Here is a 21,528-nt window from a genome sequence, read left to right as displayed (position 1 = left end):
GCACTGTCTCTCTCTTTCTTTCAAAAATAAATAAAGACTAAAAAATTTAAAAAAAAAAAAAAAGAACTACAATGTGTGGTCTGGCTGGAAACCTCCCACTACATTGGGCTCTGAGAGATCTGAGCAAAGCAATCACAGGATTTAACCAGAGTTGGGACAGGTCCTTTTTCTTGTTTCTCTACACTCAAATGTCAGAGGCCAAGGTGGGATGAAGGCCTGCAGCAGTCAGGGAGGGCCCCTGGGCTTTGGAGAACCCATGTATTATGATCCCCATTTCACACAGGAGGAAACTGAGGCTCAAAAAAGCTACATAACTTGTCCAGGGACTTGGCGTCTTCACCCAAAAGTCAAGAGACAATTGCATATTTCAATTTCCTAATTGCTTCCCCATACATCAAAGCCGGGCATTGCAGAGATCGAGGACGCAGATCCGGGGACACAGTTATTAGCATTCCCCTGGCATGTGCCAAGTCTTGCACGCACAGCCTGATCTGTGCCATGTTTACAGGGCTGCCCTCTGTGGGCCTTCCTGGAGACTCCTTGTGCACAGGCAGCTCGGTGCCCAGGGTGGGCTAGGTGCCCGTTCCAGGGAAATCCACAGACCCCAGTGCAGGCCAGTGGGGGCCATGTTGGGGATACTTCAGCAGATAAGACTCCTGAGTCCTTGCCCTCACCCAGCTCACAGTTGGTGGGAGAATGAGACACTACATTGTTTCAAAAGTCTTTCGTTTTTATTTGCATAAATCTCAAGCAAGGGAGACAGCTTTTAAATTCCCAGCTTAATAAGAAAATGCAGAGTCCCTCTATATTAGTAGGTTAATTAGAACCACATCAGGGAGCCTATGCAGTATTCAGTGACAAACACAGGTTTACAACCAAGTATTTACGGGAAGTATTCTAACAAATGCATTCTTTCAAACACAAGTATTTACAAGAAGTATTTTAACAAATGTATTCTTTAACCAACATTCATAGTCTCGGGGTAACAAGGGAACAGTCCCTGAGAGAGAGAGAGAGCTATTCACATTTGACTAGTGCAGACTATTGTTGCTTTTAGTAAGTACTTAGAAACTTAGCCTCCAATTGCCAAAAATCCTAGTAAGTATAGATTTAATGTAAATGTTACAGTAAACAGTATACAACCACACTTCTAGTCTTATTATCTATTTAAACAAAGGGTGTTTGCTCATTTAGTGCTTTTGTCAATGACTTGGGTGCTCAAAGAACTCTTGTCAACCAGAAAGAATTTGTCAGGCACCTACCCTGGGCCAGGCTGTGTGTGGTGCCCCAGCTCTCAAAGCTAAGACAGCTACCTTCCTGGTGCTTGAGGAGCTGCTGGTCGAGTAGAGAGAGGGACATGGAAAGGGTAGGTGCTCATGGCAGGAACTGGGGAATGGCAGTGAGGGGGGAGGAGGGGAGGAAGGAGTACAGGGAGGGTGTCTGGGGGCTGAGTCCTGAAGAGTGAACCATGGTGCTCTAAGAAGCACAGGGAAAGACATTCTCAGCAGAAGGATTTGTAGGTGCAAAGACCTAGAGGTAGACAGTAGACGGTCTATATAGTATAGACGATCTATATAAATGGTATAGTCTATATAGTATATACAGTATATATCTGGAGAAGACTTTGGTCTAGGTTTGGATTTGTGGCTATCTTGAAAATCCCCTTTCTGCTCTCACCACAGAAGGGAGAGAGAGCCCCTACAAATGTCAATTGGTTCATGTTTCTCCCTTGATCCAACCCTCCAAGAGATTCCCATTGCATTTAGTATAAAATCTGAAGTCTGGCCTACAAGCCAGAAGACCATGGCCTACAAGCTTCTTCCCGATCTGACCCCTGCCCCTCTCTCCTCTTGGTCACCTGCCACTCTGTCCCTCACCCTCTAAGTTTCAGTCCTATTTCTGTTTCTTAAGTTGCTGTGGTTCATTCCTACTTCTGGGCCTTTGCAAATCTTGGTCCCTTGGTATGGGATGCTCTTCCTCCAGATCTTCCTTTATTTGGCTTTTTCCCATTCAGATCTTGGTTCAAAAGTCCCTGCATGTTACCCAAAGCAGCATGTGTGCATGCGTGTGCCTGCGCGCGCGCGTGTGTGTGTGTGTGTGTGCCCTTGGTCACTTCCTATCACATCAACTTGCTTCACTGATATCAAGGCACATGTCACTGTCTAAGACACTCTTGTTTGTCCATTTGTTTATGGTAACCCCAACAAGGACAATATCCTGGTCTTCTCTCTGTTCACTGCTTTCTTCCAACCCTTAGAACATATTAGGCACTCAAAACACACTTGTTGGATGAATGAATCAGTGAATCAATGAGTAAACAGCCTGAAGAAGTCTTATGCTCCAAATCGTGGAACATTTGAGAGATAAGGAAAGCAGAAGAAGAGGCTCCTTTACCCCCCATGCCCACACTGTGGGGAAGGGAGAAAGCCCCAAAAGATGGAGGGAGGGACAGAGGCAAGTTTGAGAGCACTGGATCAAATCCAAATGGGCCTGATTCATCCATCACAGACCAACAGGAGGCTCTCCACTTCCCTTGTGCTCGAAGGAAGTAAGTGAGCATGACTCTGAGAGAGAGAATGTGGGTGAAGGTGATGGAGACCTTGGGGAGTAGCCAGTTCCCATCCACCTGGTCCTCTTGGAACTTGAACATCTCTGCAACCCAGGGAGGTGGAGTCAGGATGCACTGCATCTGATGCCAAAGAGAATTCAGAAGTGCCTCTGGCCAGGATGAAATATTCACATCCTTCATCCAGCCTTGCCTTTTCTTGCCTCTGTGCTTGTTCCCTCTTCCTGGCACATGCTTCCTTGTTGTTTACCTGACAAATCCCTACCCATTATTCAAAATGTCAGCTTGGAAATCACCTCCTCCAGGAAGCCCTCCCTGACACTCCTCTGCCCCCTATCAGGCTGGATTTGGAGATCTTCCCCATTAGAGCTCTTGTCACCCTGTACTGTAATTGCCCATCTCCAAGTCACACACACCCAGAGTTAAGTTTCAGCTCATCCAGTTGCTGCTAGATCTCTCTGTGCCTCAGTTTCCATGTTTATAAAATGAGAGAAATAATATATATATAGTAAGTATGTTTGGAGGACCACTTGGTATTATAACTGTAGCTGGGGATGCGAGGTAATTAATAAATATTAGATCTGATAATAATGGAGGAAATTTTCCAAATCTATCCCAAATACCTAATGGGTTGTGATTTTAAAAAAAAAAAAAAGAAAGAAAGAAAAAGATAAAACCACAGGACTTGGGATCCAAAACCCAGTGTCAAACTCTCTCAACTTTCAGTTTCTGCTCTGCAAGGTAGAATTTCTAATACCTTCCTCACGGGACTGTTGTAAGGATTAAATGTATTCGATCACTTTTCAAATACATAAAGAGCACCCATGATGTGCCTGGCACTGGGCTCAGTACTGGGCTTATAAGGTGAAGAGAGCCTGACCCTTGTATTCATGGGGGACAGGGGCCACTAGACTGGCAACGATGACAGTATTGCTCATGCATATGCTTGTGTTCAGCGGTATCCATTGAGTGCCTACTATGTGCACACTGGGAGCAAAACAGATAAAGCTCCTGTCCTAATAGTATTAAAAATAATAGCTCTTATTCATTGAGCATTTAGTGCATGACCCGAGGCTTACGTTCTTTAAGCTTTCTAAAGCACAGGAATAACTCGCGACTACCTCAGAGGGCGGCAAGGAGGATTATATGAATTAATGCATGTGAAGCTCAGAACAGAGGTCCCGGCACCTCGTAAGTGGTCAGTAAGTGGGAGCCATGATTCTAGCTATTAGCTCACTAGGTAGCAGCCTTAGGTTTAGAGCTTTACATGTTTTATCTCATTTAATCATTTAATCTGGGGTGATAAGCACTAAAGTACTACACATGAAATCGCCTATAAACTTAAAAGCCTTTACACATGTGAGTATCTGTTACTACTTCAGGGGGGCCAGCAGAGGACTGTGGGATGGGACAGAGTGGCCAGCAAGGGGTGAGATAAGCTAGAAAGGCTGCTGCTGGAAGGTGAGNAGTCAAGCTTCAAACAGGGCAATTTAAAAACATGTAAAAGGCATAAAGCGCGTGCAGCTGTGCACAGCTGCCGCCCAACGCTCCATGGCTGCCTCGCCGTGGACTCTAAATGACAATAAACCTTCCACCCCTTATAAATTAAGCAGACTTTCAAAAAAACCATATCTCCTCCTGCAACTTTTTATGGCTGTTTGGCAACTTTAATCATTTTGCAAAATGCAATTCCTAGCCATAAATTCTCTCCCAAGTACAGATTTAGGGAGATCTAGAGGCCTGCGGCGGGTTGATAGGTAAGTTTTAATCTGACAAGGCCAAAAAGTCTATTCGATTTATAGGGAGGCAGCAGATACCCTGTAATTACACCAGGCTCGACCTCCGGGGAATCTCGAATGCGGGGGGAGGGGGGGAGAGGAGAGAACGGGGAGGAAGCTGCCGGGGCAGCAGCAAGGGCGCCTGGATCCCCCTCCGTGTGCCAGCCCCTGGCCCCCGCCTTTGGGTCACAGGCCATGGCAATTTCCCACAAAGGTGCCGAGACCTTGGGTTCCAAGTCACTGAAGCCCCTGATTGATGCTTGTACACCATGCGCACACACAGATACACACAAGCACGTGCTGTGCCTGTGGCCACGGCTGGTGCCTGTCAAGAGAAACTGAGCTCTTTGGAAGGGGGTCATATATCCCTGAACGGGGGGAAAAGTGAGCAAGAAGACACTGGATGTCATTCATGTATACATTTAACAGATACATACCTAGTCCACATTTGTGCTGTGGGGCACGCACTGTAAGAGGAGCTGGGGACAGCACCATGGACAGAGCACTGGCTGAGCCCAGCCCGGGGACCGGACCCGAGAGCCCAGCGGGGCTGTCCTATACCCCAGCATAGGCTGCTTTGGCCCAAAGGAAGGACAGCTTTTCCTGACGAGGCTGCCGAGGGACATGCCTGTGCCTCTCACTGAGGTGCTGACCTCCCTGCAGCATTGCTCTGATCAGGGGATGCTCATAGCCCAGCAGGACCCCAAGGAGCACGCTGGCAGTCTGCAGGCTGACTGTACCACAGAACGTGCTGTGTGGCCAGCACAGCGTTTTCCATTTTTTGAATTTGAAATGAGTTTTCTTAGGCCACAGAGCCACTGCTCCCTATTATCTTATACACAGACAATTCATTTACATTTGCTCTTGGACCCTCAGGGCATATGAGTTTAAGACCCCTAGCAGTGGGCGAAGGGTGGTGACGAAAAAGTAAAGGATGCCACAGGAGCACCTGCTCCACAGGCACAGCCCAGACCCCCTGTGGAAGTGTGGTGGGCAGGCGAACGGCCCCAAAGATAACCATGTCTGTCTATGCCTGTTTGGGCTGCTGTAACAAAATATAACAGACTGAGTAGCTTAAACAACAGAAATTTACTGCTCGGGTCTGGAGGCTAGGAAGTCCAAGATGAAGGTGCTGGCAGATTTGGTGTCTGGTGAGAATCCATTTTCTAGTTCATAGCCATCTTCTTGCTGTGTCTTCACATGGTGGATGGGATGAGGGAGCTCTCTGAGGTCTCTTTTATAAGGGCACTAATCCCATTCATGAGGGCTCTACTCTCATGACCTCATCTAATCCTAATTACCTCCCAAAGGTCCTGTCTCCCCACACCATCACAGTAGGGTGTCAAAAGATGACTCTAGGAGGGACATAAACATTCCGTGCATAACAATGTCCTAATCCCTGAAACTCTGAATGGGAAATTAAGGTTGCAGATAGAAATAAATTTGCTAATCAGCTGACTCTAAAGTAGGGACATTATTCTGGATTGTTTGGAGGGGCCAGGCTAATCAAGAAGCAGAAGAAGAATCCAACAGAGGGATGCGATGTTAGAAAGATGCCGCTGGCCATTCCTGGCTTTGATGATGGAGGAGGGGCCAGGAGCCAAAGAGTGCAGGTGGCCTGTAAAAGCTGGGACAGGCAAGACAAAACAAAACAGATTCTCTGCTAGATCCTTTAGAAGGAAACACAGCCCTCCCAGCACCTTGATTTGAGCCCAGTGATACCCAGCTGGGACTTCTAACCCCCAGGACAGTGAAATAATAAGTCTATTGTTTTAAGCCACTACATTTATGACAATTTGTTGCAGCAGCCATAGGAAACAAGTGACTTTTAAGCTGAGGCCTAGGAGATGAATAGATTTGGGCTGAGAGTGGTTCAAGTGAAGGAAACACACCCACCATGTCATTCCTCCCTTGCCCTGTCTAGCTCTCCAGTGCTTGGGGGTTGGGCCTGGTTATCCTGGGCATGGGAGGCATTTGTGGCTGTGGCCTCCCCATGAAGGAAGGGGACAAGCAGAGGCTAGCAAGGGGAGGCCAAGCCACAGAGAAGTAAGACCTTGTACTAGGACCTGTGCTGGGCATCTTACATGGATTACCTTCACAAGAAGCCCCGTGAGGACAGGTCTCATGGAGGCAAAGTGGCTGGAGCCTGGAACCACAGAATGTGGTTCACATGCAAACTCTACCTGCTACTGACTGTATAGCTGTTACTTAACCTCTGAGCTGCCATTTTTTCTTCAGTACACTGGTGGCAACGACTTGTTGGGGTTGTTCTGAAAAGTAAACGAGATAGTCCAAGCAAAGGACTTGGCATAGTGTCTGGCACTGAGTAGGTTCAGGCTGCCTTTGTCAGTCATGGCAGAGACTCCACAGCGACCCACACCTCCTGACATTCATGCCTCGTGTGATCCCCTCCCATGAGTATAAGCAGCACCTGTGACTTGCTCCTAATCCACGGTATGGTATAGGTGGTGCAATCTCACTCCCGAGATCTGTACTACATTATGGATCCAGCCATGCATAGACTCCCAAATCACAGGAACTATGAGAAATGCATGTTGGGGCCCCTGGATGGCTTAGTCGATTAAGCGTCCAACTCTTGATTTCAGCTCAGGTCATGATCTCATGGTTTGTGAGTTTGAGCCCTGCATGGGGCTCTGTGCTGACACCACAGAGCCTGCTTGGGATTCTCTCTCTCCCTTTCTCTCTGCTCCTCCCCAGTGCTCTCTCTCTCTCTCTCTCTCTCTCTTTAAAAATAAATAAGTAAACTTTAAAAAAGAAATGTATATTGTTTAAAACCACTAAGTTTGTGGTAATTTGTTGGGGTTTGTGAAATAGACACAGTTAAGAACTTTGGAAAAGGTGAAGACTTTATTAAAGGTCACAAATCAGTTGAGGCACAGCCAGAACTCAAGCCCAGGACTGTCCATTTCCAGAGCCCTTGCCCTCAATTGCCACGTGAGGCTGCCTCCCTCCCTCTAGGGCAGCAGCTTACCTGTCACAGGCTCCTTCATCTGTTTCCTACCTTGCCTGTTCTCCCTTCTCTCCTCCATCCTCCTCCAATCTCATCCTTCTCCTCCTTCCCTCCCATCTCCGCTGGGGGATAGTTGCCTTGAAACAGTCCCTACTTTCCCAAACCTCTCCCTGCAAAGAGCCGTCAGGCACATCCTAACGGAAACACGTAGGCAATCTACAGAAGCCTCAGCACGCCTGGCCAGGACCTAGATGCCCAGACCACTCACTCCTGACCCCGGCAGAGAGCCTGAGCTCTTCTTCCAAAGAGCCAGAAGCAGAACTCCCCAAGGTAGGGCACTGAGGCTCAGGGACAGCCCAACATGCATGCCCCCCAGCCCATGCCTGCAGCTCAGGGTGCAGGACAGTTCAGAACCCCTCTCTGCTCCAGCCCATCTGCAGGTCTCCAGCCCCACCTCCTTTCGTAGAAAAGAGAGACTTCTTTAAAGATGGAACAGAATAAAATATAGATAAGCATTAGTCAAATGAAATTAATGCTTCCAATATTGTTTTAGGCTTGCTCATATGCATCAAGCGTTTATGAAATTGCAGTTTATCACATGGGGATATTGCAGTTATATATTAGCTGACTGTCTGGTGGCCACTCCAACAGCTCTCTCTGGACCCCGGGTCGCCCTTCACAGGCAAAGTCAGCCTTGCTGACATCCATCTCCTTCCTCCGCCGACACATCCCCAGATGCTGATAAAAGGCCTTGCCCCCAACAACATATGAATATTTAAATGACAGTTAATTATTCAGCATATAATGATATTATTAGCATCCACTTCATTGCTGGCTGTGGGCCCAGCCAAGCCTTGTCCCACACTAACGGGTGTCAGGGAAAAGCCAAAACCCAGGCGGGCTTCATGTCTGAGGCATCTGCAGGGGCCCATTATCATTTGGGGGAGATGTCAATTCACAAAAATGATGGCCAGGATCTCCCCTACCTGCTCTGTGTCAAGTCATGTGCTCTAGGGAGGGGATTTAACCAACATAGTCTCTGTTCAGAAAGTGCTTACAGTCTGTGGGAACTCACATTCATCCTGCCATGCACTTCACATGAGCCTCAGTGGATTTGTAGAACAACCTTACGGAGCCAGGACCACTATTATCTCCCTTTTCTTACAAATGGGAAAACCAAAGCTAAGAGAACTGAGGCAGCATGCACGAGGTCCCACAGCCAGTGACAGAGCCGGGGTGTAAAGCTGGACAGCCCACTCCAGGGCCCTCAGTCTTCCTGCCAGGAGCCAAGCTATGCCCCCAGACAATAGGAAAGACATCTGACAGAGGTGGGTGCAAAAGGCTCTGAGATCTAGAAGTGAGGATGAATTTGGGTGGAGATAATTGGAAAAGTCTTCCAGAAAAAGACAACATTGGAGCTGGACCTTGAAGAATGAATAGGACTGAGGCTGGGGGTGAAGGGGTGGTTGTGAAGAAGGCATTGCAGAGGGATCAGCACATGCAAAGGCTTAGAGAAGAAGAGGTACTTTGAAAATATTGAGATTCTGGAATTACTGCAATGCAAGATGGGGTACATAATGGGAAGGCAATGTGGGAGCAGATGACAGAGGGCATAGAATGCAAGGTAGAGAGTCTGGGTTTTATTCTGAGAGCACTGGGGGTCACATAAGTTTATGGCAGTCTATAAAAATGGTGATAAATTGTCCTTTCCCATAAAGAGGTGGAATCTGTTTCTCCGTCCTGGCTCCCAGTTACATCTGGGCTCAGCCACATGACTTGCTTTGGTGAGCAGGACATTAGCAAAGGTGATGCAAGCTGAACTTTGTAAGATGCTCGTGTACTGCTGTTCATGTACTTCTTGCTGTTCTTAGAACCCAGAGACCACCATGAAAACAAACCTGAGAGGTTGCATGGAGAAGAAATGAGGTGTCCCAGCAGAGCCCAGCCCAGATTACTGACAGCCTGCCAACAAGTTGACATGTAAGATCATTCTGAATTGTACAGCCACCAGCAGCCCCCAGCCAACTGCCAACAGACCCATGATAGAGCCCAGGTCAGCTGAACCAGCTCAGACCAGGACAACCACCCAGCTTACCAAAAGAATCATAAGCTAAATAAAATGGTGGTTGTTTTAAGCCACTATGATTTCGGGTAGTTTGTTAGGCAACAACAGCTAACTGATACAAGTGTTTCAACAGGGATAACCTGACCAGAAGTTGTTTTACAAAGACCACTGTGGCCATGATGTGGAGAAAAGGTTAGAAGAGGTAAAACAGGAAGCTGGAGGTCTTCAAGGAGGCTGATATCAGAGTCCCGAGTGATCTTATCAAGGCAATGGGGATGGATAGAATGAGAGTTGTCCCTGTGTCCCCCAGGGAGATATGATGATGATGTCAGGGAAGCATTCTTTGAGGCTACTCCCTAAAGACACACACACACCCCCAACACCCTTGATTACCTTGGGGGTCCCACATCCAGAGAGACCCCCCACACCCAGTCTCCTGCCTGTGTTTTCTCTCTGCCTACCTCCACCTCCATATCCCACCCCCTATCACCCTTCCACTTACTGTCCTGTTCCAGATCCTATCCACTCCAAGAAGGGATTCTATGGATAAGGAAGGCAACAGACTGGAAGCTGCAAAGAGCACCGTACAAGGAGTCCAGACTCTCACCTGCACTCCACTCCTAGCTATGCCTGCAACTAGTTGTCTGACCTGAGGCAAGCCTTTACTCCTCTTTGGGCCTTGGTTTCCCCAAATGCCTTCTGCTTAGACTCTAAGTTTAAGACCTGGTGCTTTGGATTCCCAACATTAGGAAGCCTCCTCAGGCCTCACTGCCACACCTTATTCTATCTTTGTCTGAATTCTTAGGAGAAACAGAAGACATGCCCACTTACCCAGCCCACTCCACTGACCAAAAGCGTCTTCCTCAAAGTCCCACCCCAGCATCCAGTCTCTCAGAGTCACTGCTCAGCGCCATCTGGGGACATGAGCTCACTGGGAAGTCACACCCAGTACAACTGAATCTGGGCTGCAAACTAGTTTATCCATTGGATGAGCAGAATCCTGAAGGTGAGGGATGCCCAGAGAGGCAGCAGCATGATTGGACAGAAAGAGCTCAGGACTTTCTGGGGATAAGAAGATCTAAGTATGAAGTTAACTCTGCCATTCAATTGAATTTGTGACTGTAGACAAGCCACTTACCTGCCCAGAACTGCCTCCTACATGACATGGGCATCATAGCATGGATGGCAATACCCAGCTTGGTGCCCAGTATCCAATAATTGCTTAACAAATGTATGTTTCTTTTCCCCACCACTGCTACTGCTTCTTATGTATATCAATAGGAAGTGTGCCTGGGACACATTCTTACGAATAATGTTTAATTTGAATCTAATTACCCATCTAGGACAAACTTCCAGTTTACAGGATAAACTCAGGAAGGAGGAACAAGTTAAATGACACCAGGAGGAAATAATCAGGTAAATTTAGCATCTAGAATCTTCTGCAAGAAAACTGGTCTCCATTCTTCAAAAAGTTAATGTGATAAGAAAAAATAAAGCTAAGAAGACTACTGTAGATTTTTAAATACCAAATATAAAATATTAAAAAAAATTTTTAGGGGCACCTGAGTGGCTCAGTCAGTTGGGTGTCCAACTCTGGCTCAGGTCATGATCTCGCAGTTCACGGGTTCGAGCCCCGCATCAGGTTCCGTGCTGACAGCTCAGAGCCTGAAGCCTGTTTCAGATTCTGTGTCTCCCTCTCTCTCTGCCCTCCCTTGCTCATGCTCTTTCTCTCCCTCTCTCTAAAAACATAAATAAACTATAAAAAAAAAACTTTTTAATTTTTTTAAAGAGTTAGAAAAAGCATTCTAGGACAATGGGGAAATATGAACATGAACTAGAAATTGCCTGATGTTTTGGAATTACTGTTAATTTTCTCATGTGCAATAATGACACTGTGAATAGGAAAAAGAATATCCTTATTTTTAGAGAAAGCATGAGAAGTATTTAAGGGTAAGGTGTCATGATGTCTACAACTTATTATCAAACACTATACCAAACAAGAGAAAGCTGTAGCAAATATGGCAAAATGTTAACAGATGCTGAATCGAAATGGAGCATATATGGGTAATAATTGGACTATTCTTTAAACTTATCTGTAAGTTTGGAAACCTCCAGAATAAAACATTGGAGGTGGGGGGAGAAAATCAGACAGTGGGTCCAGAGCTGGGCAAGCAAACTCAGCCAGCTGCAGAGGTTCTCCTGTCACTGTGTGGCCAGGCCATCAGAGGACAAGGTCTGAGTCACTGTTGGAAACTATCCTTCCGGCTCTGGCTCAAGCTGGGGAGGGCAGGAGGGCAAGGGGTTGGGGGCCCAGCTGCAGCCCTACATTCCCCACCAACCCCCCTCCTGGAAAGGTCAGCTTCCCAGGCATCAAGGAGGGCCCTGTCCCTGGGGAGGCTGGAGCAAGGAGCATTCTGTGAAGTTCACTGCTCCCTGGCTGGGAGGTGACCATGGTCACCAGCCCCTTGGGACAAACATGCTTTTGTTTTCATCACTCTGAGCTTCTGGTCCCTGGTGCAAGAGCTGCTATTGGTTCCCATTTCCAAATGCTCCTGTAGCAACTTCTTCCCACCTCCTTTTTTCTGCAGGATACTGAGGGAGCAGCTATCTGGGCTAAGGGATACTTGTGGGATTCTCTCTCTTGGAGAGTCACAAAGGACCTTCGCATCTTGTAGGCTCTTCAAAGTCCTAGAGTAAAGGAGCCTTCCAATCCTGTTCAACTCAAAGTTTTCCAAAACTATTCGCCCTCCAAATCGTTCTTCTTACCTAATGTTTGTTACAGCTCTAGCCATAATGTACTGGAACACCTTTGGGAAATTCAGCTAGCCTGTAGGACAAATCTAGCTTGCAAAGCACCTTACTCACTGAAAGTCCTCCCAATACATGGGACAAACTAAAATTCAATAAGATGCAGACATGAACTCACCTCAAGCTCTGGAAAGGGCAGATGCAGGGAAAAGAGCCTTTCTTAAATGGGATCCTGAGCTGGGGAGAAGGGAGAGAAAGAAGGGTGGTCTGGGGAATTATTCAGTCTTGACCATTTGTCGTCCCCTTTTAAAATCAGATCCCAACTCAACTGGAACAACAAAAATTACTGTATGAGCCAGAGTCTAACCAGGAAAACAGAAACCACCTTAAGAATTTATAGGAATTTAATGCAGAGAATCAGTTTACATGAGTGAAAGAGAAGCTGAAACCCAACCAGGTGGGAGGGAGGTGACAAGAGGTTAGCAGGAAGCCACTGTCACCTCTGGATTGGAGACACAAAGGGAAGAGGAATGGTGTCACTGGAGCCCAGGAGCCAGGGCCACCAGCAGAACTGGAATCACAGAATGTGGAGGAGTTGGAGCCACAGAAGACAAGGGGCTCTGCCAGAGAAGACACCAAGGCAGAAAGAGGAGACAGGCATCCTGGATTGCCCACCATCCAATCTTTTGCCAGTGCCTCCTACTGGCCCAATCCAGAAGTGCTTGGAAATGCAGTCGGCAGGGGCCAGCTCCCCAGCACACAGAGCACAGTCTTAGGATCCCACGACCCCCACAATCAATAACGCACACGAACTCTTGAGCTTCATATCTTCCTCCCAAAGGCCTCCACAAGTTAGGAAAGGGAGGAAGTGTTAGGGATCCTCCAGCCCTAACCTGCCTGCCCCAGGTACAGACAGGTCACTCCTCTGACCAGAGGCCAAGACACCGAAGTGAGGCTGCCTGTGATCCAGAGCTTTGAGCTCAGTGGAAATTGTGGGTTGGATTTAAAACTCAGCAAGGTCCTTATTCACCATCTAGTTACCAAGAACCTGCCGATGTGCCAAGCACTCAGAACGTAACAGTGAGCGAAGAGACATGGCCCTTCTCTCCTGGAGCTCACTGCCAGGGTAACATAGACTGGAAAACTAATATCACAAAGAGAGGTAGAACAACAACCAAAGTAAGTGCTACAGAAAGGAACACCACACCAGTGACTGTGGGAGCCAGTGACCGCAGACCTGACCCAGGCCGGGGAGTCAGAGACCAGGACAGACAAATTCCATTTAGCTAAGGACTCCCCTATATATTTTCCTATTTATATGCACCATATATGTTTCTATATGTACTTATATAAATATACTATACCTAGATGCACTGTGCATAGATGCTTGAGTTAACCAGACAGTAACCTGCACGTTGCTCTCATTCCAGAACAGATTGCACTGGTCTCGGTTAATCCTATTGTTGACTATACATTGCAACCCTCTACAGATATTATTTCTGATCATTGGTGTCCAGAGTGAGCAGAACAGGTAAGAGCCCTCATTTAGAACAGGACTTTAGCCAGGGAGCATCCTCTGCAGACACACTATATGTTACACCTGTTTTGGGGAATGTGTATGAATTTGGACAGGGATGTGCCAGGCCTGTAAGGGAGGCCATGAAGGTGTGCAAAGCTCTGCGTGCCTTACAGAGTGTGTGCGTGTCTGTGTGTGTGTGCGTGCATGAGCATACATATGCATACATGTGTTACGTGGGCTTGTGTGTGTGTGTGTGTGAATGCTCTGTGCATATGTGTGCCACATGGGCTCGTGTGTGTGTGAATGCTCTGCGTTCTGCCAAGGAGGGGGTAGAGGCAGGCACCTCATTTTCCTGGGTCGGCAGTTTCACGGCTCAGTGCCCCTGGGGGTCGGGGACTCTCTGCACGTCCTGATGTTCCTTACAGCCGTTTTGCCTGCAGCAGTCACACGGTTGAAAAATCTGGGTCCGTGTGACTGCTCAGAGACTCTGCAAAAGGCAAACAAGTAGAATTCGTGGCCATTTTGCAATTCCTGCTCATTAGACATGTCTGGGGCCTTGCGAGTGAGCTCTGAGGATAAATAAGTATAAATATTATATTTGCCTCCAGGTTATCTTTAAAAATGTATTTCCCTTTCCCTCTACCTGCCCCCCAGCCCCCACCAACAACTGTCAGTGCCTCCTGAAGACTCGTGGGTACCACAAGTGCCATAGTGAGAGTCTAGGGTCTTCATAAGTTGTTTGCTTCCCCTGGGCTGGCCCCCCGTCACTCAGTCCATAGGGTGGCCAGAGGCAGCAGAACACCCTGTGGGCTTCTTAGTGCTCCCCTAGGTGGGGAGGAGAGGCATAAATGTCTCCTATGTGGTGAGAGTCTGAGCCGCCAAGCGACATCACACACACAGCTTGTCAGGGGCTTCTTCCTCACCAGCAGTGCCTGGCCAACATGGCCAGGGTCCCAAATGAATTAGGGTCAGCACAAAGGCCTGTGTGTGCCAACCCTCAGCTGGCATGATGGCACCCCTGAGGAAGGACTGAGGCCCCCATGTCGGAGCAGAGGAAGTCCAGGCACCTCCAATTTTCAGGTCATTGGGTTTTAAGAAAACAAAACCTATTCTTTCTTATTCAAGGAAAGGGGGATTTGAGGGAAGCGTATGGGGATTCTGCACTCACCCCCTGAGATCTCCTGAATCAGGAGCATTTTGTGGGTGGGATTGGGGAAGTGATATTTTTAGAAAGCCGTCATGTGATTCTGGTGTTCAGCCAGAGTTGAGAGCCACTGGTGTGAAGTGAGAAGGAAACAGAGGGCAGAGCCCTGCTCGTCAAGCTTCAGATGGCCGTGAGCATCAAAATCTACACTGGGGCAGAGGGCCTTCTGTGGCTTGCTCCCTCCCCTCCGGCATGACAGCCAAGTGTCCACTCTCTGCCCACGACAGCCCTTCAGTGGTCTGAAGAACAAAAGAGTCAGTCCCCACCATGGGTTTTCTCCCGGCTGAGCCGCCTTAGCCCTGTCTCATGGGACAGCATTTCCAGTTGTCCCAATGACCCCAGCTCCCAGTATCCGCCAAGTGAGTCCACGTGCCACTGTCGCCTAAAATACGAGACACGGTGGGATCTGCTCAGTGTCCGGCCAGAAAAGCAGGTCACAGGCTGCTCCAGCCGTCTTGGGAGACTGTCCGCCCTCCCTCTGCCTGCCCTGGTCTCAGAGCTCTTCTGGGACTCTGTATATGGGAAAGGATCGCACTGCCCTAACAACAGGAAAAAATGTGCCCCCCCCCCCCCATCGCATAACAATGGCAACCACCAGTTGGTTTCTTACTTCCTATGTACCAAGTATTCAGCTGATTGCTTTACATGCATGACCTTATTTAATCTTTATGATAAAGGTAGTATTATTATCACTTTGCAGATGAGGAAACTGAGGCCCCGGGTGGTTAGATAACCATCCTAAGATCACACTGGTCACACCCCTGGGGAGAAGTAGAGACAGGCTTCAAATACAGATCTTTCTCTTGACTGCAATTTTATATGGTCCACAGAATCTTCTTAAAACAACAGTCAGCTGCCTGTGTGGACCTCTCTCAGTGACACAATGGGGATAGAAGCTTCAAGTCTCCACACAGAGACCAGGACTTCTCCAGAATCCTGGGAAGAGACGAAGTATCTCTACCTACAAAAACAAGACTGACCTACATCTATTGCCTAAAGCCAGGGTCGTATCATTTGACTATCTGAACATTTGCTGGGCTCCCTAGGGTGTGACCAGAGGCCATGGGCTATATCAAGCCTAAAAGCAGAATTTGGGTAGTAAGATGAGAAGAAGGCCAATGAAGGAATATCCCTAGAAATTACCTGAACTAACCACCTTCATGATACATGAGGAAACTCAGACTTGAAGAATAGAAGAGGTTTTCCAGGGCCACCAAGCCACTTAGAACGGCAGTGGTGATAGTGATGAGTTTCATCTCATATACCAGCTTTTAGCTGGTGGCTGGCTTTGAACATTGTGCTAAGAAGAATTCTGACACCATATTTGGGTTCAGTGAGAAGGAGTGTTGTAGCTAACTGTTAGTGACTATCGTGGTTCCAGAAAGAGGTTATAGCAGTGAGCATGTCAGGTAACACCAGCCCTGTGATAGAGCTGTGAAGTCTCAGGTCTCCTGACTGCAAATGCAGCATCAGGCGCAAGCATCCTAGTCAATTAGGAAACATTCTAGAAAATTGTGAAACAAGGTGTCTCAAAATGTCTCAGCGGTTGTCTTAGGCATAATACATTTGGTTGCCAAAACTAATAACCCTCTCAAGTTAGCTTTAGTGAAGGAGGACTGGTTGTCAGAAAATAACAGGTGATCTCATACATCTTCAGGGACAGGAGACAGTGCATCCAGCCCACAAGAACCCCATAGGTCGAACTGTAACCTCAGGACAGAGGCCATTCTCTTTACTTCTTAAGAACACATATGGCAGAGACTATTGGCTGCCCTACACAATAGCTATGCTGCCACCTTCTTCCTTGCCAGCAAAACACAGACTTTGTCCAAAAATTAGGTAGTATTGAGTCCAGCTGAAGGAATGTATCATGACCGGTCTAAATGAGTCTTTTTTTTTTAAATTTATTTTTATCATTGAAATATCATAGTGATTCAGGGATGCCTGGGTGTCTCAGTTAAGCGTTTGACTCTTGATTTTGGCTTAGGTCATGATTTCATGGTTCGTGGGTGTGATCCCCACTTTGGACTCTCCGCTGACAGTGCAGAGCCTTCTTGTGATTCTCTGTCTCTTCCTCTCTCTCTGCCCCTGCCCCGCTCATGCACGCACTCTCTCTCCCAAAAATAAATAAATAATAAACATTTTTAGAAAACATACTGGTGCAACATTTCTGTACATTACTTAGTGCTTACCATGATCTATCAACATACAACATTATTACAATGTTATTAACAATACTTCCTACGCTGTACTTTTCATCTTCATTACTTATTTTGTTTACTTTTAATGTTTTAATTTTAATTGAATTATAGTTGACATATAATATTCGATTAGTTTCAGATATACAACATAATGATTCAATAACTCTATACATTGCAAAATTCTCACCACAATAAGTATATTACATTATTATTTTTTTGAGAGAGAGAGCGTGAGTGGGAGAAGGGCAGAGGGAGAGAGAGAGAGAATACTGAGCAAACTCCGCACTCAGTGAGGAACCCAACTCAGGGCTCAATCTTATACCTGTGAGATCATGACCTGAGCTGAAAATCAAGAGTCGGATGCTTAACCGACTGAGCCACCTAGGTGCCCCAGTATATTACATTATTGCCTAAATTCTGTATGCTGTACTTTTCATCCCTGTGACTTATTTTATAACCAGAAGTTTGTACCACTTCATTCCTTCACCCATCTCACCTACCTGCCCACTCCCCTCCCCTTCAGCAAACACCAGTGTGTTCTCTGTGATTATGAGTCTGCTTCTCTCTTTCCTGTTGTTGTTTAAACCAGTCGTGATAATCCTATTCCCCTTGGCCAGTGGTTGGTTTATCCCAGTTTTGGAGAATGACATGGAAGGAAAAGTCTGTAGGGAGCTCAATGAAAGAAAAAAGATACAAGGATAAGCTTATCCTTTCCTTCAATGTGGTCATGTGAGGTTGTTGCCATATGATTGGTCCAGACTGGTCAGGTGTTTACCCCTCGTCCAATCATCTGTGAGCAGGTGTGGATTAGCTGTTACAGCCATCTTACCAACACTAGAGGAGATATCAATTGCTAGCCAATGTGTGAACCATCTTGGACATCCAGCCCAGCTGAGTTTTGAAATAATACCAGCCCTAGCTACACTTTGATTAGAACATCGGGAAAGATCCCTCCCCAATGAAAATCACCTAGCTAAGTCCAGTCAACCCACAGAATCATGATAGGTAATAATAACTTGTTTTAACACTAAGTTTGGGGCTGCTCTGTTACTTAGCAATAGGTAACTAAGACATTATTAATATAATTATTATTCTCTGTTTCTGTGTACTTCTCTGTAACTCCAACTTCCATGTGAAGGGACTGTGTCCCAAGAGCAAATGGGCAAGCTGAGGCATCCATCTTTGGCCCCAACTCTAAATGACTTTTCAGTCCTAGTGCCCAAGTAGTACCATCTTACTGATTTAGTACCTGTGTCTGTGTCTCAGTTCCAAACGCTTAGGATAAAGAATCTGACTAGTCAGGTTAAGTTAAATGTTCACCCCTGAGAAGAATCATTTCTGATCAAGAAAAATGGTCACATGCTAATACTGTTGAGGGTGGGGTGCAGAATTCCCTAAGAAATGTTGTGGGTATGGAGGAAACAATGGGTATCTCTCAGCTCACTTCTTCTATGTTGCTTTTATCCCTCAAGCTCCACATGATGCCAAGATGGCTGCAGCATTTCCAGCCACTACATCCTCCTGAGTTCAAGTACAGTGAAAGAGAACTAGACTCTTCTGACAGCTCTTCCAAAACTCCTGAGCTGGGGCACCTGGGTGGTTCAGTCACTTAAGCATCCAACTCTGGACTTCAGCTCAGGTCATGATCTCAGGATTGTGAGATCGAGCCCCACATGGAGCTCTGTGCTGAGCATGGAGCCTGCTTAAGATTCTCTCTCTCCCTGTCTCTCTGCCCCTACCCTCCAAAAAAAGTCCTAAGCCAATTTGCAACCAAGAGGTAGACAGCCTTTCTGTAAAAAAGAGTCGGTCACCTTTACCTCTTAGTCTTAGACAGTTTTCACCAGCCTCAGTCTTCTCTTCTCCAAGCTGTAAGTTCTGGCTGCTTCTATCCTTCCTTATGGGTCACTGTCACACTGCTCCATGATTGCCAGGCCAACGTCCTGCTCCTACAAGGGGCAGCCAACAGCTGTACTGCCTAGACACTTCTTCAACACTAATTACAGCAATAATAATACCTTCTCTAGAAATCTTCACTGTCCCGTCAGAGTCACTGGGATGGTCTGAGAGCAAGGGCAGGAGTAAGCTTCTATTTTCCCAGTACCTACATTATCTTGTGTACTTCTGGCTACCTCTCTTCCCCTCAAGGTCCCCTATTTGCATTTACACTGAGAACTGGTTGTAACTGCCCTCCAGTGAGGTCAGTTGGAATACTTGTCTTCTTAAGACTAACAGTTATATTATATATAACAGATGTCCTCAACCTTAGGAAGGCTCCGGCTGGTGGGAAGTAGCCAGTCTGGAGGGAGTGAGAATAAGAAGGCATTGGAAACCCAAAACTCTGTATTGGCCTTGGAGCCATTCATCAGAGACTGAGATTCCTTTCCTTCATTGCTGGCCCAGGGCCAGGGGAGTGAGTGGTTCATTTCTGTTGCATTATGGTTTGAGTCTGCATGCAAACCAGAGGGCTGTGTCTATAAATAAGATATTATAGTTAAATCAATATTGATTATTAGGAGTTAGTGTTATATTTAAGGCTATAAAACTAAATAAATATTATGGTAAAAGTGTCCTAAATCTCATGGGCAAAACCATTGAGACACAGGCCTTGGACTGATAGAGCCATGACCCCATTTCCCTACTCCCTAAAAGGGATTGTCAAGCATATGGTTGTCTCTGATGGGGGCAAGGGAAAATCAACATATGGGACAATGGTGATGTCCTCCAACCCATTTTTCAGCCACATTCTTGACTTTATTCAGACCTTGTTACATGTCACACAGTATATGCTCAGCTGATTCTCATAACCAGTAGTAAAAGGGTAACTTATTCACGTAATGACAATGGTACTCACCAACTTTATTTTTCTAAGAAAATCTGATTTTATGATTTAAAAAGCATTTCATGTTTATTATAGGAAACCATAGAATAGGCAAGATAAGCAAAAAATAGATATTAAAATCTACCCAGAATCTTACTCCTCAGAGATAATCACTGATAGCATTTTGGTATATATCCTTCCAGTCATTTCTCTGTGTGTGTGTGTGTGTGTGTGTGTGTGTATAAATTTTTTAATAGGGTAGGAATAGCTAGGCTAGTTTGGAATCTGAACAGATTATATTCTATTGTATGTACTAAAATGTATTTAATCAACCCCTTATTACTATATATTTAGATTGTTTCCAATACTAATTAGATTACATTTCAGTTTTGTTCATTCATTTAGAAGTAGAACTAAAAAGTCCTTAACTTGAGAAAATTAGCCTTTTATTTTTCCAGTTGACTAAGAGGTATGAAACCTGAGACCGAACAAAGTGCCATGTCCAGTAGAACACAGGAAGTCACCGTGCTCCTGCTTGTGATGTGGAGAGACTGGCTCCAGCAGACATTGGCATCAGTAAGTCCTCCATCAGTCTTGGCCACACATCTCCTCTCCTGGCAGAACCTGGAGTCCCCAGGAGGCCCTGCACTGCCCATCACAGAACTTCTCAGTCTGAATAAGTTGGGGTATATCCTCCTCCCAGTGAGCATGGATTGGAAATAGTCATTATCACATTCAGCCATGACAGGAGGTAAATGCCCATGTCCACTGCCCACTGCTCTTCACCAACTATGCACATAAAGACTGTCATACCCTTCATCCATTTGAGGGTCTGGGGGGAGACGTGACCCAAAGTCTGCCAGGAGTCACTGTATCCCAGGACACCCAATCTTGAGCAGGTGCCACAAAGCCATTTGGAGGTGAATTTCCAGTGTCAGAAAAAAACATGTCAGCAACCATCTCCTATCCCATCTTCTCTTGCTGAGGACCAGGGTCTCAGCTCCCTGCTTCCCAAACCCCAGGTTTCCAGAGCCTCCTCGGCTCCTGCCTTTCCAAGGCATGGCCTCCCAGCTCCCTGTTGACTACTTATGCTGAGTTAATTCTGTTGCTTGCAAACAAGAATCCTAACTGAACCCTACTTTATCCCCACTCACTCATCCTTCAAGAGTCAGGTCAAATGTCACTGAAACTTTCCCAGGTGCCCTAAACATAATCAATAGTATCTTTCTGCTTTACTGTTACAGCATTTATTTTATCCTGCCTGGTACGGTCAGTGATTTTTTTTTTAAGTTTGTCTTTTTATTTTGAGAGAGAGACAGAGTATTTGAGCAGGGGAGGGGCAGAGAGAGAGGGAGAGAGAGAATCCCAAGCAGACTCTGTGCTTTCAGCGCAGAGCCAGACATGGAGGCATGAACCCATGAACCAGGAGTTCATGACCTGAGCCAAAGTCAAGAGCCAGACACTTAACAAAATGAGCCACCCAGGAACCCCTGGTAGGTGATTTTAACATGTCTCACACCACAATCATGGGAATTTGTTGTATGAGTAAATGAACAAACATGCATATCTGTGAGACTAGGAATAACATATTTTGTGTTCAACCATCGACTGATTAACCAATGTTAACAGAGACACTGGTTCAGTATTTGTTTCAAATG

The 21,528-nt window shown here is 46.4% G+C and overlaps 1 long non-coding RNA gene across 1 annotated transcript in view; it reads right to left on the bottom strand.

Moving 5' to 3' along the window:
• The window catches only part of LOC144222652 (uncharacterized), a 44,037-nt gene that overhangs the window by 21,716 nt on the left and 793 nt on the right, over window positions 1-21,528 (bottom strand). The window contains exon 2 of the long non-coding RNA XR_013332454.1: window positions 18,870-18,998. This is a non-coding gene — a long non-coding RNA (uncharacterized LOC144222652). The remainder of the gene's footprint in view (window positions 1-18,869; window positions 18,999-21,528) is intronic.

Source organism: Crocuta crocuta, unplaced genomic scaffold (genome assembly GCF_008692635.1).
Source record: "Crocuta crocuta isolate KB4526 unplaced genomic scaffold, BGI_CrCroc_1.0 scaffold303, whole genome shotgun sequence".
Taxonomy (NCBI): Eukaryota; Metazoa; Chordata; class Mammalia; order Carnivora; family Hyaenidae; genus Crocuta; species Crocuta crocuta.
Note: the sequence above shows the minus strand (reverse complement) of the source record. Positions and strands in the feature narration are given on the sequence as shown.